We start from the raw sequence: 15,556 nt of genomic DNA on the forward strand, positions 1-15,556 counted from the left end.
CATCTCTCTCAGCAGATCTACCTGCATAGCACATAGCCCGCTCTGTCTAGGCTGCTTTCCTCTGGGGACTCATTTTTACACTTCCCTCTGGGAGGCAACAGCTTTTGCTATTTTGCAGAGAACTTTGCTCCGGCTCCGTACTGAGCTGTCTATCTGTGACAGCAGAGCAGGACCCTGAGCGGATGGCTAGGTCAATGCTAGAACCTGTGCTGGTGCTGCTCCGTGAAGTTCTTGACATGCTGGACTCTATTCCACAACCCATGCTTTGGACTCATGCCCTACCTGGCTGGTGAAGGCTAGTGAGCAAACACTGAGTCCTTTTCTGATGGAGAATGTCATGACCTCCTTTAAGGAGGGTCATCCTGATCTTCCATTTTTGGCTAGGATTGTGGAGCAGGTTACATAGATGCCTCTGAGCTTCTCAGTCCTTGTTAGTCTGGCTTCAGAACAGGTTACAGCACCTGAAACTGCACTGTCAATGATTTTCTGGCAATAGTTAAAGATAAGATGTCCATACTGATATTGCTTGATCTATCACACATTGATCATGGACTACTGCCAGCTAACTTGGGGACCCAGCTGTCTTGTGGTGGCTTCATTCTCTCCATACGAGAGATCCCAGAGAGTAGTTTTAGGTAATTATTTTTCTCTCCTGAGGGTGCCACACAGGGCCCCATCATATCATCCCTCCTTTTCAGCATATAGGGCCATTGCGGGGTGAGGGAAATAGGGAGGAGACATGGGATGAAATCTCATATTTTCTATATGCTGATAATACTCAGCCCCATCTATCCATTTTGCCTGACCCAGAGAGTGTGGTTTAGTTTCATTCTCAATATATGAGCATGAATGAGAGTGAGCTAGCTGACGTTACATCCTTGAGAAGACTGAGGTGATGATGGTAAGCAAAGGGAAGCAACCAGAAGATAAGGTAAAGATATCAGCCCCACTAACTGAGGTTGTGTGACCCTTAGAGCAACCCAGTGCCAGAGGGCAAGGGCTCACTGGTATCAGGTAATGGGTTTCAGCTGTCCTGACCAACTCACTCTGGTTATAATCTGTATAATCTGTATCTAAAAGGTGACATGTCATTGGAACACTAATATGTCATTGGAACACTAACATGTCATTGGAAAACTAATAACTTTCTGATCATTAATGCTCTTGCATGATGTATGTGTGAGTTATGGATATATGCTGGAATGATGACTAAAATGTGTTTAAACCAGGCATGTCAGGGGAAATTGGTAAACAGGTCTGCCCTAGGTAAAGGAAAGTGTATTTGCTTCTCTGACCAGTCCGGTCATCAGGCAGACACAGTGAAGGTTCATTTACGTAGTAGGTGAACAAGGCTATCTTGCTAACAAGTCAGGGTGGAGACAGCTTCCATCAGGAGAGAGAAACTTTATCTGGGCTATAAAGACAAGGGGTCTGAACCTCAAGTGATAAGAAATGGAATCAACTGATTGCATACAATATTACTGTATTATAAAAATTTATTGAATGGGGTGTTTTATAAAAGCTTGACACACTGGTGATTAATGTCATTGTAAAATGTATGTATTAGCACTATATAAAGAATTATGGATACTTATTGATATTAGGCTTTACAGTCTATGTCCAAACAAAGGGAGAAACAAGGTGGGGTTGAAGTCTCTAGAAACTGAATATAGGTGAGAAACCTGCTTAGGCAAAGATCTTTTGCCTAGGCAGACAAGGGTGACTAGCTCCTTGTGCTTCTGTGCCAGGTCCTGACTGAGAGAAAATCAGCCGTGGCTGGGAAAAAGGAAAATTGGTGAAAGAACTCATCTTGAACAAAGCCCAGCCGGTATCTTGCAAGATTAAATTTTAGACTTTAGATGTATGTTTTCAATTTTATTTGCTTTAACCCTGTCTAACTTTGTTCCTTTTACTTGGCATCACTTAACCTATGTCCTATTGTAAATACATTTGTTTCATTGATACTGTAAACCAACTCAGTGCTATGTTTGAAGGGAAGGGTGTGTTTACCCCAGTTAAGTTCATAAGCTGTAGTATGCTTTTTTCTTTTTACAGGAGCAACAAACCTTGTTATTTCTCTGAGTGGCCCAGGAAAGGGCTGGACATTGCAGAGCACATGGTTTTGGGGAAATTCAGGACTGAGAGTATGTTGGGGTCACCTTGCCGCTTGTAACCAAGGCTGGTGGAAGCCAGAGTGGGGTTGTAGCCATAGATTAAGGATTATCTTTAGATTTGGGGAACTAAGAAGAGCTTGCTCAATGGTAGGCATTAGAATGTTCCCGTACGTGCTACCACAAGGAACATGGAAGTAATAACCGTGAATCTGCTTCAGCAAGGGGTGACAAGTATGATGATGAGCTGAAATGGTAGTTACATGTATTAATATACTAACTTATAAAAGAAGGACACCTCAACATTAGTAGGATGAAGAAATGCAAATAAGGACAAGGAAAACCCCTACTGAATATGCATTAGATATCATGGCATCAGCATATCATATTATAAACGTTGCATCCCAGCCTGTGGGCAGTAGGAGAGAGATCCCTTGGGAGGTGCCAGAATAATGCCCACTGGTGATGTTGAAGAAGATGATGAGGAAGCCAAGTGGTAACTTTTCAGGTTGTTCTGCAAGGGATGGTTTGAGTAGATGGATGTTCAGATGTACATGCTGTAGTCTCTCTATCTCCATTACTGAATGTCTGTGTTTGTAACTTTGCTAAAAGTATTAGTAAACTATTTGTAAATATAGAAGAATTCCTATATTGTGAGTGTTGCAACTGTGCACATTGGGGTTCCCAATTATATAGTAATTTTAATAATACTGGGCCTGAGCTTGGGATGAGAATCTGTCTGCCCTCAAAGTGCTAACTGGGAATTCTTAAGTAATCAATACATAATCTATAGATCAGGCTATATGACACAACCCCTTAGTGATCTGAATTGCACCCCGAAGTACGACAGTGGTGTAGTCAGCATGATTTACGCAGAGTTTGGTAATTTAATTGAGGTTTATGCTTCAAGCACTAGTGAAATAATACTTCAGGAGCTCTTGAGTTCATCTTCTGATCTCATGTGTCAGTGTTGTACAGGGAAAGAGGAGGTCTCTCAGGTAGGCAGTTCCTAAACCAGGGGTCGGCAACCTTTACTATCAAAAGAGCCATTTTGCCCCCTCTTCCACTAAAGAAAAATAGTCTGGAGCCGCAAAACATAACACTGCTTATAAACAGTGTTTAAAAGTTTTAATCTTTTTTTAATTTTGCCTGTTACAACAACAGAATACAACAAACAGAAGTGCAGTGTGCATGTGTAGGCCTACTTTGAAATAAATTAAACACTGAACTATGCAGGCCTTTTTGAGTCCTTCCCGTATTTGTGTAAAATTAAAATAAAACGTAGCCCACTTTAATATAAAAAAACATATAGTTGCAGCTTAGCAGTTTTAAAAAAGTAAACATAAAATTAGGAACGTTTTTTGACAAGTCCATTTCAGTGTGCTCTCATCCTCTTCGGGTTTCTTTCTCGGCCAGCAATCAACCGAAGCACCTGAACATACAATAAAAAACTACATCAGCTCCGGGTCTGAAATAAATGTTTTTTTCTGAATAATAATAGCCTATTAAATGCTAGTGTTCTCACCTGTTTAATGTGACTTCTGTTTCTGAAGCTCGATGCTGATCTTCCCTTTGTCGGGGCTGTAAGATGTGACTTTGATCTTCACACAGGACTGTAGGCTCTCATTTGTGAGGCGGGAGCGATATTTGGACTTTATGAAGTTCATGCTCGAGAAAACTTGCTCGCTTAAGTATGTTGAGCCAAAGATGGACAGGACTCCAAATGCATACTTTTTCATGTTCATATACGTGTCGGGAATGGCACTCCATGTTTCAAAAACAAGTTTGTCGGGTTTGGGGAGGTTTTCAATATCATTCCATTTGTGCTCTTTAGCGAGAGTGGCCTTCTGACGGGCGACTTCTTCGAGATCCGCTGTCAGGCTTTTGAACTTGGACACCCATAAGTCTTTATCCGCTATGTCAGCCAGTTCAATTTCAAGATCGGGCTGACTTATCCCTGTGAATGCGGATATGTTCTGCAGGGATGGGTCGATGTCCAGCGGTGTGACAGGGAAGGACAGAGTGTTTTTTTCCTTTCTGAACTCGCTGAATCTTTCTCCAAATGCAGCTTGCATTGCCATAATTGCACGGTGTAAATAATCACAATTTATGTGATTGTTCTCTTCTTTGAACTCTCTCAGGGAGGAGAAGTGAGAGAGCGTACCTCTCTATACATCTCTGGCAAACACTGTCATCTTGCGCTCAAACGCCAGAACATCCTCCAGCAACGGCAGGGCCGTGCTTCCCTTTCCCTGGAGATTTTTATTCAGCATGTTTAAGTGACTTGTCATATCCACTATGAAATAAAATTTTTCCAGCCAATCGAGGTCTCCCAGTTCGGGATAGCTGAGGCCTTTGCTTTCCAAGAAGGTTTTCACATGTTCCAGACAAGCAGCGAAGCGTTTCAGCACGTCTCCCCTTGACAGCCACCGAACTCTGTTGTGCAGCAGGAGATCCAAATATGCGCTCTCGACTTCATCTAACCATGAACAAAACTGTCGGTGGTTTAACCCATTTGCAATTATTTTGTTCACTATCTTAATAACGATGTTCATCACTTCCACACATTCAGGGGGGAATGTTTGAGCGCACAGTGCTTCTTGGTGCAAGATGCAGTGAAACGTCATCAGCTCTTGATCCAGCGACTTTTGAAGTAAATTCACAAAGCCCTTCTGTGCTCCTCTCATACTGGGTGCACCATCAGTAGACACTGACACCAGGTGAGTGGTGTTTATTCCTTTGGCTTTTAGACAACTCAAAACAGCCTCACAAATGTCCTGTCCCCGCGTTTGGCCCTTTAACGGTATGAGTTCAATCAGTTCTTCCTGCGGCCCATCAGAGTTCACATATCTGCATAACAGTGCTGTCTGCTCAATATCGTTTACATCACTTGACTCATCACAGGCAATTGAATATGCTTGAGCTGAATTGATGTCATCAATTTGCTTACTGGTGATGTTTGTTGCCATTTTAATGGTCCTGTCCTTGACGGTCTTTGCAGAGAGAGGCATTTCTTTAATTTTCTGAATAATTTCCTGTTTGTTTTTGAATTCAGAGAATAGATGCTCTGATATTTTTATGAACGATTCTTTCATGTATTCTCCATCTGTGAATGGCTTCCCCCTCCTTATGATCTCATGAGCTGCCACAAAACTAGCAGCTGTAGTTGAGTTTGGAGAGTTGATCCACTTCTTGAAAGTATGTTTGCTCTGCTCAACTTTCCGTAGTAGTTCCAAAATCGCTCTCTTTCGCCCATCTTCAGTTGGGTACTTTTCAGAAAATGCTGAGTGCTTGTTTTGAAAATGTCTTTCAACGTTACATTTTTTGTTGTTTGCTAATTTCTCGCCACATATCAAGCACACAGGTAAGCCAGCGTCGTTGGCAGTGAAGGCAAAGGAATCTGTCCATGCAGAATTAAACTCTCTATTTTCTTCTGAGATTTTTCTTTTTTGGGATGTATTCATGGTTAGCTTACCGCGGGGGTCACACACTCAAGAAGCCGCCTGCAGGTAAAGGCGAGGGCTATAGACGTGGATGTGACGCATATTTTAATTGACAAATTATAAAAACTTTTTAAAAATTCAATGTTAAAGTATCACCTCGAACTCCAAGATAACTGTGCAACAAAATAAACAAAAATAAAATAATATATAAATAAAAAATAAATTAATAAATAACCGTTATTCTTTTTTTTTCTTTTGTCAAGGCCGAAGGGAGCCACAACAAGGAGGCTGAAGAGCCGCATGCGGCTCCGGAGCCGCGGGTTGCAGACCCCTGTCCTAAACCATTCAAAGTATTTTAGCTCAGAATTAACACCTTAAACCAGGGGTCAGTCAGCAACCTTTCAGCAGTGGTGTTCTGCATCTTCATTTATTCACTCTAATTGAAGGTTTTGCGTGCTAGTAATACATTTTAACGTTTTTAGAAGGTCTCTCTCTATAAGGCTATATTATATAACTACACTATTGTTGGATGTAAAGTAAATAAGGTTTTTAAAATGTTTAAGAAGCTTCATTTAAAATTAAATTAAAATGCAGAGCGCCCCAGACCGGTGGCCAGGACCCGGGCAGTGTGAGTGCCAATGAAAATCAGCTCACATGCCGTCTTCGGCACGTGTACCAGAGGTTGCCTACCCCTGCCTTAAACTATACCCAGAAAGCAACAAGGAGCCAGTGCAGATCTCAAAGCACTAGTGTCATGCCGATAGTGAGATACATGCTTAACAAATAATACCTCATGTGCTGCATCAGCTTTAGATTCTGAAGTGATCCCTTTTTAATGGCTAAAAGGGACTATACATCTCTACCTCTTTATCCCTCACCTAGCGTCAGTAGCCAATTTATTACTGTCTTTGTCAGTTTTTGTAATGAATTGTACCGTCTAAAAAATGTTTCTCTCTGTTTATGAATACAGCCTCAATTCCTCATAACAAATTGACCAAACAGTACATTCTCTCACTTTGTTCGCTAGGTGATTCATATTCCCCGTGAGAGCCAGAGAAAGTTTTCTCCTGTTTCTAAATTCTTCTCTGGCAATTTGGTGTCTAGGTTGACTAATTATATTATCATGGACAGACTTAAACAAATCGCTAACAGATTGTCCTCGGGGTTTCTCTCCTATATAACACCAGAAGATCTTGCACAGGACCAGCTCTAGGCACCAGCAAACCAAGCACAATTCCAAGGGCGGCATTCCGGATGGGTTTTTTTGTTGTTGCTTCGGCAGCTGCACTCTGAGATTTTTTTATTTTATTTTATTTTGCTTGGGGCAGCAAAAAACCTAGAGCCAGCCCTGGCCTTGCAGTAATATCTAATACAATTGATTTCCTATCTAAGCCAGAAAGCTGCAACCACTCATCCTCCATGCCATTATTAGCCATTGGAGAATTGATTGGAACCCTAAATAGAGAGAATATATGCATCACTCAGCCAAAGTGAAACAATGAGACCATCTATTTCTTATTCCTGATGGGGCCCAAAATTGGTGGATGCAGTTGATTGATTTCAGTGGAACTACAGGCGAGTCTCATCTTACGCGGGGGTTCCCACATATAGTGAAACACTCGTTGAGTTGAATGGCGGGCGGAATCACCCACACTACAGATGCAGTTTTTATATTTGTATTTTTCTTTTTTTCCTGTTTTTGCCGACCGCACAAAGCTGAATTCGCGCATGTTAAATGCGCCTAAGATGCGACTTGCCTGTACTTGCAAAATCAGAGAGGAAGGGTGGCAGATTCTGGTTCCATATAACTTGTTATAGAATAGATTGATATTGACCATTAGGCACTTGATATCTGTGGGAACATGGCATTTTCTATAATGAATAACGTTTGGTATCCTGCTTCAGCACGGATGCTGCAGAGGTAAGCAAACCCTTGGTATAGTGCATCTGACCACATGTACAATTCTGTACACTGGAAAATTTTCTTCCTGACTCCTGTGGCACTCAGCATACACATGGAGCAGTGTGATTTGATGAACCCCAACCAACCTAGTATTGAGAGAAGACAAGTCCAAATAATAGGAAACTAGACCTGAACTATCATTCAAATATGTCAGTACTCAGACCCATTTATTTACAGTAGCCTTTCTGAGGGGAAATTTAAATCTCTGGAGATAAAGTGGATATATTTGGGATTCTCCTTCCTAGTGACTCAGCCACAGAGCACTCTGTGGAATTGTCATCCTTGGCATAGCAGGGCTGGCAAGACTCTGGCGCACACTCTGGGATTTGCTTTCCCGGAGCAACGCCTTCCCTAACTAGTACTGAACAGCTAAGGTGTAGCATGGCTTTTACTATAACTGACTGTATACCTAAAGTGAAACATGACTTTAGTATAGGTGCACAATTGGGTTTTTCACTTTTACTCCTGCCAAGCACTAGTGACTAGTCATGCACCTATTGTGGACAAGCGTGGCATTTTAGCTTTGTGTGAATGTTTCATTAAGATTTCCTTGGAGGAAGAGTTCTTGGAGGTAAGGCTTTAAACATGGATTCCATCAAACTGAAAATCCCATTTATCCGCTTGTTCTTCAGTATGAAGAGGAACTAAGGTCTAGAGGGTTGGAGGATTAATTATTAGCATTTATTACCATTACAACAGCATCTACAATATACTAAGAGCTTTCCAAACATATAACAGTCCCTGCCCCCAGAAGCTCACAAACTCAGAAAACAAGCACTAGAAGAAGGGCGAGGAAGAAGGATAAAGCACAATAATGGGGTTTTTTTGGTTGCAATTGGCCTGCTATCTAGCCAATGCCAGTGACAATTTCTCATGAACATCTTTTTTAAGTGAGTCTCAAGGAGAGCTTGGGAAGAGGAGAAGGTAGTGGCATTACAGACTAGTTCACATGTATGAATGCTGCAGAAGAAAATGAACAGGAAGCTGCATTCTCTCCTGGCTCTGCCAGTGCTTCTTCTGCAGCTCACTTTACTGGGTTCCCTTGTGCTGCCTGGTATGTGGGTTTCTATACATACGAGTGTTAATAACAAAAATGTAGCCATTCATTTAATTGGCTAAAGCTACATATTTGAGAGCAGCGCTTCAAACCTTGTACCTGTGTGTGCAGTGTGCAGAACAAAATGCTTGCACACAAACTGTTACATTAGTTAAAAAAGGAACACAATATTAACAATAAGGGGAACAACAAAAATCACAGGTTTCAGAGTAGCAGCCGTGTTAGTCTGTATCCGCAAAAAGAACAGGAGTACTTGTGGCACCTTAAAGACTAACAAATTTATTTTAGCATGAGCTTTCGTGAGCTGCAGCTCACTTTTTCGGATGCACATCCGAAGAAGTGAGCTGCAGCTCACGAAAGCTCATGCTAAAATAAATTTGTTAGTCTTTAAAAAAAATCACATTTGTTTTGATGATTACTATTTAGTTTTCCTTTCTGCTCAGCAGGTGGCAGTGGTGGCACAGCAGTAGTGGGAATCAGGCTGCTGGTATCCTAGGAGTATCCTATAGACTAGAGCAGTGGTTCTCAAACTTTTTTTTCCGCGGACCACTTGAAAATTGTTGAGGGTCTCGGTGGACCACTTAATGATATTTCCAAACGTTGTTTGTACTGTTAGCTAACTATTGTAAAGCACTTTGGATAAAAGCACTATATAAAAAAACCTTAATAATAATTAATGTTTTTTGTTCTACAAATAAAAGCACACAACTCATATTTTAATATCAGTAGTCTTACCTTTCTAATGCAATGGATGTGCCCTCTCTCCCCTGCCATGGCATCCCCCAAGCTGGGGCTGGGAAGAAGGGGGGAGGGGGCTGGGAAGGAGGAATGTCTCCCCCCCCCCGCAGCTGCAGCCCTGGAGCTGGGGAAAGTCATTTCTTTCTCTGGCCGTCGCAGCCTACACATCCCAAATTCCCCCTACTCCCTCTTCTCACCCACCCCCTATTCCCCCCAAGGCCACCACCTCACCTTACATGTGCGTCTTCTCCAGGGTCCAGGAAACTATTTAGCGGAGCCACGCCTGTGCAGCTTCACTAATTAGGTGGGTGGCCCTTCATTCTCTCATGTACGGCCGTCCAGGTGCACACCTTAGAGGGAACTATCTGTGGACCACCTGAATGGAGCTCGTCTGCGGACCACAGTTTGAGAACCTCTGCTATAGAGAATACAATCTGTGAGCATATTTTCACCCGATGTGACAGGTTTACGCAGGCAGAATTATGTATCAAAGGTGGAAACAGCCTATCTACAAATGGCCTTTTTTGAGGGGGTTGTTAGTTAACAACCGTGAGGAAATAAAAGCAGAGGGGTTCTAATCGTGGCAACTTGGGGAAGGGAGTGTGGTTTCATGTGCTGTGTAGTTACTGAGACTGACAGCAGTTTGAGAAGATATTTTTGATACAAACCTACTTGAAAATAATTCAAGTTTTTATTGTGAGTCAGTGTGGTGGGCACTTTTGTGTGTCTCTCTATATAAATATATCTATGAAATCAAGTGTTACAATGTTTAGAGACTGTATAGCATCAAATGTATAAACTGTGGTAAGGAAATGTGAATGAGACTGTCTTTGCAGTATTTGCTTCACAATACAATTTTCTGAATTTATTCCTTTTATTTAATCTTTGGGGTGAATAATACATAGCCTTCATCATAGACTGTCAGGGTTGGAAGGGACCTCAAGAGATCATCTAGTCCAACCCCTTGCTCAATGCAGTAGTGATCCCCAAATAGCCCCCTCAAGGGTTGAACTCACAACCCTGGGTTTAGCAGGCCAATGCTCAAACCACTGAGCTATCCCTCCCCCCACTGCTTCATAACATTAACTGATCCATCCTCGGGCAGTTGTGCGACAGAGCTAAATATTATTTAATCTCCCATTTTACAGCTGGGAAAATGAAAGCTGAGGTTAAGTGCCTTGTCCAAAGCCACAGGACAGAGTCAGTTCCTGGCTTCCTATACTGTGCTCAGGCCACCTGGCCTCTCTCAGTTAAGGACTTGTTGATTTCATATTTCTGCTCTCTGGTCAATGCTAGAGGTTGGTTAGTAGTTATGATTTGCATTAGTTGTCTTTGTAACAGATTTCCAACGTGTGTACTGTAGTTTGGTTTATGTGCTGCTGGCAATAGGGTTGTAGATCCATTGGGTTGGTCAGTACTGGAAGTGAGCTGTCTGGATGCTCTAGGACATGGTCAATGTGACATGTGTTGCCGTCATTAAGAAGAGGGCTGGGGTGGATGGTTTTGGAAAAACACAGGGTGCATTTCTAAGATGTGTAGAGAGAGACAACATTCACTCCCTGACCCCCTACTGCGAGGGGGGAATGGCCTGGGTGATCATGGCATGTGTAAGTTCAGGGAGATAATAGCAGTGATAAAGAGATAACATAGAGCAGTTCAGCAAAGGGCTCAGAAGCATATCATTGAGGGTAATGGTCTCCTGAATTATACTGATCACATTTCTGAAGGGGTAAAATTGTTTACAGAATTTCCAGCTGTAATACTATGGGACAGACTGTGGAAGGGGGAGAGAGATGGTGGCAGTGTTATTCAGCATCCCCAAAAGGGGCAGGTTGGACGGGAGGGGATAGTGGGACTGCCACCCCTTTTCTATTCTGTATAGGTTCTTATACAGCTCCTCAGTGCACTATCTTCCAGTAGCAACATGACTACACAGGTCTTGTGTTGTTTGTTCTCTCATCCCGCTCTGCACTCACTAGTTCTTTTGCTACTATGTCCCAGAGCCTTACTCACTAGAGTAATCTAGCTGAAGACAGAGGGATTTTTCACAATTCAGAACTACTCAATAGAAAAAAAATGGCACTGTTTACACAAGCAAGGGTCACTTGTGTGAATAGGGATTTGCAAGATTTGGAGTCAGTGATATGACTCCAATGGGTAAGGACTACTCACATGAGTAAAAGCAATGCCGGATCAGCCTGCATGTTAAGTAAAAGTAGTACAGTTAGAGAGGCAGTGTGATTCAGTGGACAGGACACAGGATGGGACAGGCGACAGGACTTCTATGCCACTCATCTCCTGTGCGATTGCGCATGTCACTTTGCTTCTTCAGGGCTGAATCTTACTATAAATGCTTACCACATAGTAAGCATTTCAATTGGTACTACTGCAATGCAGATAATCATAATATAATGAAACATGGTCATATGAGGGAATTGTATATTAAATGACTGTAAAATCTTCAACCTTCATAGCACTTGTGAGTCAGAAGATGTAGGTCTGGGATTCATGTTTGTAGCAACATTTTCTTAAGCTCTGATAACTAGTAATCAAGACAATCAGTGTTTCGCTTTTATTGTGATGTACAGTGCAGTGCAATCTCATACCTACACAGGAAAAAATAAAACAGTGAAGTGGAAACTCCAGAAAAATGGCAGAAATTATGAGGCATTTCTCAATTTACCTGTTTATTTGAAAACTGCCTGGTGCAATCAGGTTTGTCTGTCTTTTTTTAGAGGAACTTTAGAGGCAGAAAGAATTTGCTGTCTGTTCTGATGATCCAGTTATCTAAGTCTCCTCCAAGAATAAAATTGCACATGCATTAAAAACTGAACAGCTGGACCAACAACATTTCATTGATTTTTTTTATTTGACACTCACATTACAAAATTTAGAAACCAGAGACAGTTCAGGCAAACTGTTAAAACACAGTATAAATTAGGTTTGTAATATATAAATTCTATACATAAGTAAATTAGCTTGAACATGACTGACAAAATGGGTCCATAACAATCTCACCACAGCTGTATAAAAAGGCATTGGAGTGGGGTGGATACTATAATCATGAATGCAGGTTAAGACATTTTCCACAAACAGCTATAAAGCGTACTGATGACCATGCTATTTTTGCAGTGTTTATGCAGGGTATAGTATGCACATTACCATGAACATTATGTAAGGTCTATGTACAGTCACAAAATCATAATAGCTATTTTCAAGTAACCTTCCTGTTGCCTGCCTGTGCAGTTAATATAGGGTCAATATTAACTGAGAACTCCTATTTAACAAAAGGTGTTACTGGGATACCTATTTGACCTGAATATAAGGAACTTCGGTTTAAAACAACAACAACAACAACAAAAACAAAGAAACAAATTAACAAATTGCAGGAAAAAACACAGCTACTCAGTACCCGTGCTCAGGAGACACTTGCATCTTTAATACCATATTTCTTTCAATGCCCAGTTTGGTTCTTGCTTTATAAAAATATCTATCACAACATAGTGCCCAGTTTTCTAAGCACAGTTGCGCGGGGAGTTGTATAGCAGAGGGGTAAAAACTGAGCTTTGACACCACCACTGGTAAAATTTGGTGGACATTTGGAATGTAGAGTAATGCTTTTGAGTCCATTTAGGAGCCACCAGTAGCAGATGCTTTCACATTTCATAAAACTTGCTAAAAGTGCAACAACTCTTAAATCAGATTTCTGTCCTATGCAAATTGAATGCTCATACTTTTAAAGATTCATGGCATACATCCCAGTGTTCTGAACCTTGGACACTGATTTAATTTCCATAATTGTTACACCAGCAGTTTCACTCTTTTTTACAGACTACTACCTCCTAGGGGAAGTTACGCACATGTGTAAGAATCATCTCTTTAAAAGCTTCCTTTAATTTAATAGCACTGAGCTTGTCCCTTTCACTGAATGTGAAGAGTTAATGGGATAGGCAAAGAAACACTGAACTGTAACAAGTCATCCCAGTACAAGATCCAATACATCCTATTGCCAGATGCAGGCCGTAGGAATCTGAGAGAAAAGCATACTGTAAACTTTAACCAGGCTTGGTCTGCTATGAAAACACATAGGAGCTCGTATTCCTCAGCTACTCAGGCTACACCCCCAAACTCAGAGTTATCCATGGGTGCGTCAAACTCCAGAGAGCCATTATACGGTTAGTCATTCCAGGAAGACAGGAACATTAAAAGGTGCTCAGTATAGGATTGACATAGTATTGGTCAGATACAGCTAGCTGATAGGGTTACAGCTGTCTGGAAAGTACCAGTGCTCTAGTACTTTCTGTAGTGAACTGGGTTTAGATGGCAGCCCACGGTACCTTGAAGGGAGATTGGCTAGTTCAAATATTTGACTTACAGGATGTTTGAGCTTGTGAATCCAGAGTCTTCCCCACTTCAGCAAGGCCTGGGAGCTTCACAGAAGTAGGAAGGTTTCCTGCTCCTGCAACAGTAGCCTGTGCTGGCTGTTTGATATAGCAGGCGATGCTCTGAAGGGAGTCCTACCCCTGGTCTTTTGGGCCGAGGGTACTCGGTATGATTACAGAGCCTGCATATGCCACAGGAGGATACGAAACGCCTACTGAAGTTTGGAAGAGCTGCTTGTTAGTCATAAGCCCTCCTCAACAGAGGCAAAGGCATCCAGGAGGAAATTAGCAGCTTTTCCAGGCTCACCCAGATTTCTTCAATTTGCAGGGCAACAATCTGAGTCTGTCCACAATGGCAGAAGGGGAGCACAGATGGGAGTAAGACTGACTCAGATGGAATTCATGATCGAGAGGAGCAGCCAGACAACAAGAAAAGTCCCAGCAGTTTTTAATTGGTCTGGCCTATTGCTTAGGGTGACCGTACATCCCCTTTTGGCCGGGACAGTCCCTTTTTAAAGTTCTGGGTTCCAGCCGTCCTGACATTTTTTGACAAAAGTGGGCATTTGTCCTGTTTGCTCCTGCCAACTGATCACGCTGGCAAGAGCAAACAGCCCTGTGCGGGGGGAAGGCAGGGCTCCGGCAAGGAGTTGGCAGGGTTTGAGCGAGCAGCGACGCCAGCCTCAGTCTTGGGGGTGGGGCAGGCAGGGCTCGGGTGAGCGGTAACGCTAGCCCCAGCCTGGTGGGGAGAGGGGGGAGGAGAGGCAGGGGCAGGCAGGGCTCGGATAAGCAGTGACCCCAGCCCCGTGCAGGGAGGCAGTCAGTGTTCGGGCGAGCAGCTTGGGCCAGCCCTGTGTAGGGGGAAGGTTCAGGGTGGGCTTGGGCTAGCCCTTTGGGAAATATGGCCACCCTACTATTGCTTCACATTGAATCTAAAAGGTCCCCTTCCCAAAATATCTGTGTTTTATTGGAGGCTAAAACTCCTGAGATACTAGTCAGTAAAGTCACTGAGGATCCTTGTTAAAGGGCAGTTTGCGCAGTGAGTAACACTCAAGTATTTGTCTCATACCTGAATACCAATTCTCTCTGCTCCTGGGGAGGCGAGAGACTTGAAAGTTCGGTTACATTTGTCCTACTTCAGCTGCCTAGAAAACGGTGAAACATAGATTCATAGATTCCAAGGCCTAATGCCCTGTGCTCTCTAGTTTGCCCAGTTCCAATGGCTCCATAAACTAGTTGTATGATGGCTTTTGGTGTATCTTCATGTTGGATGAAATCTATCCGGGTGCAGAGGACCAGCTCAAGGCTTATGCACCATTTGAATCCCATTCTAGCCCTCGTGCCGAGGATGCCAGGGAGAATTTCACCCACTGTCTATTGGAAACTTACAAGAAAGTAACTGCTAAGAACCAGAGTGAGAGCCACTTGGCAGACTCACTTCTACTGCAAAATCCACCTTCTTTGCTGTAGCTATTCTTAAATAGTAGTTATTGAATTAAATTAACTAAAAAAACAACAGAGGAGCAGCAAATAATTTATCACCCCTTTTCAGTATCTGTAGGCCTACAGCCTGTCTCTCTGATGCCTTACACCTTGGATAGTCATTTTTGCCTCTGCACACAGTGCATGCAGATCATTCCCCATCTGATCTGGTAGCCTCTGACATCCCTGTTGCACAAGTGTAAACAACAAAACAAGGTGCACTGCAGTGCAGACTCACACTCTTAAGTGTATTCAGTCCATCTCTGACATTTTGAAATGCACATGAAGATGCTGGAGGAAGACACATTTAAAAAAAAAAAGAATTAGTAGCTGGATGAGTGCTTTGTTTTTCACACAACAGTGAAATAAATAAATGCACAATT

At 42.4% G+C, this 15,556-nt stretch overlaps 1 long non-coding RNA gene across 2 annotated transcripts in view; it reads left to right on the forward strand.

Annotated features, from left to right (window-relative positions):
• The window catches only part of LOC123375644, a 47,257-nt gene that overhangs the window by 4,078 nt on the left and 27,623 nt on the right, over nucleotides 1-15,556 (forward strand). For both annotated transcript variants that reach the window (XR_006581540.1, XR_006581541.1), the window contains one exon: nucleotides 1,749-1,861. This is a non-coding gene — a long non-coding RNA (uncharacterized LOC123375644). The remainder of the gene's footprint in view (nucleotides 1-1,748; nucleotides 1,862-15,556) is intronic.

The sequence above is a fragment of the Mauremys mutica genome, chromosome 8 (assembly GCF_020497125.1).
Source record: "Mauremys mutica isolate MM-2020 ecotype Southern chromosome 8, ASM2049712v1, whole genome shotgun sequence".
In the NCBI taxonomy this organism is placed as follows: domain Eukaryota; kingdom Metazoa; phylum Chordata; order Testudines; family Geoemydidae; genus Mauremys; species Mauremys mutica.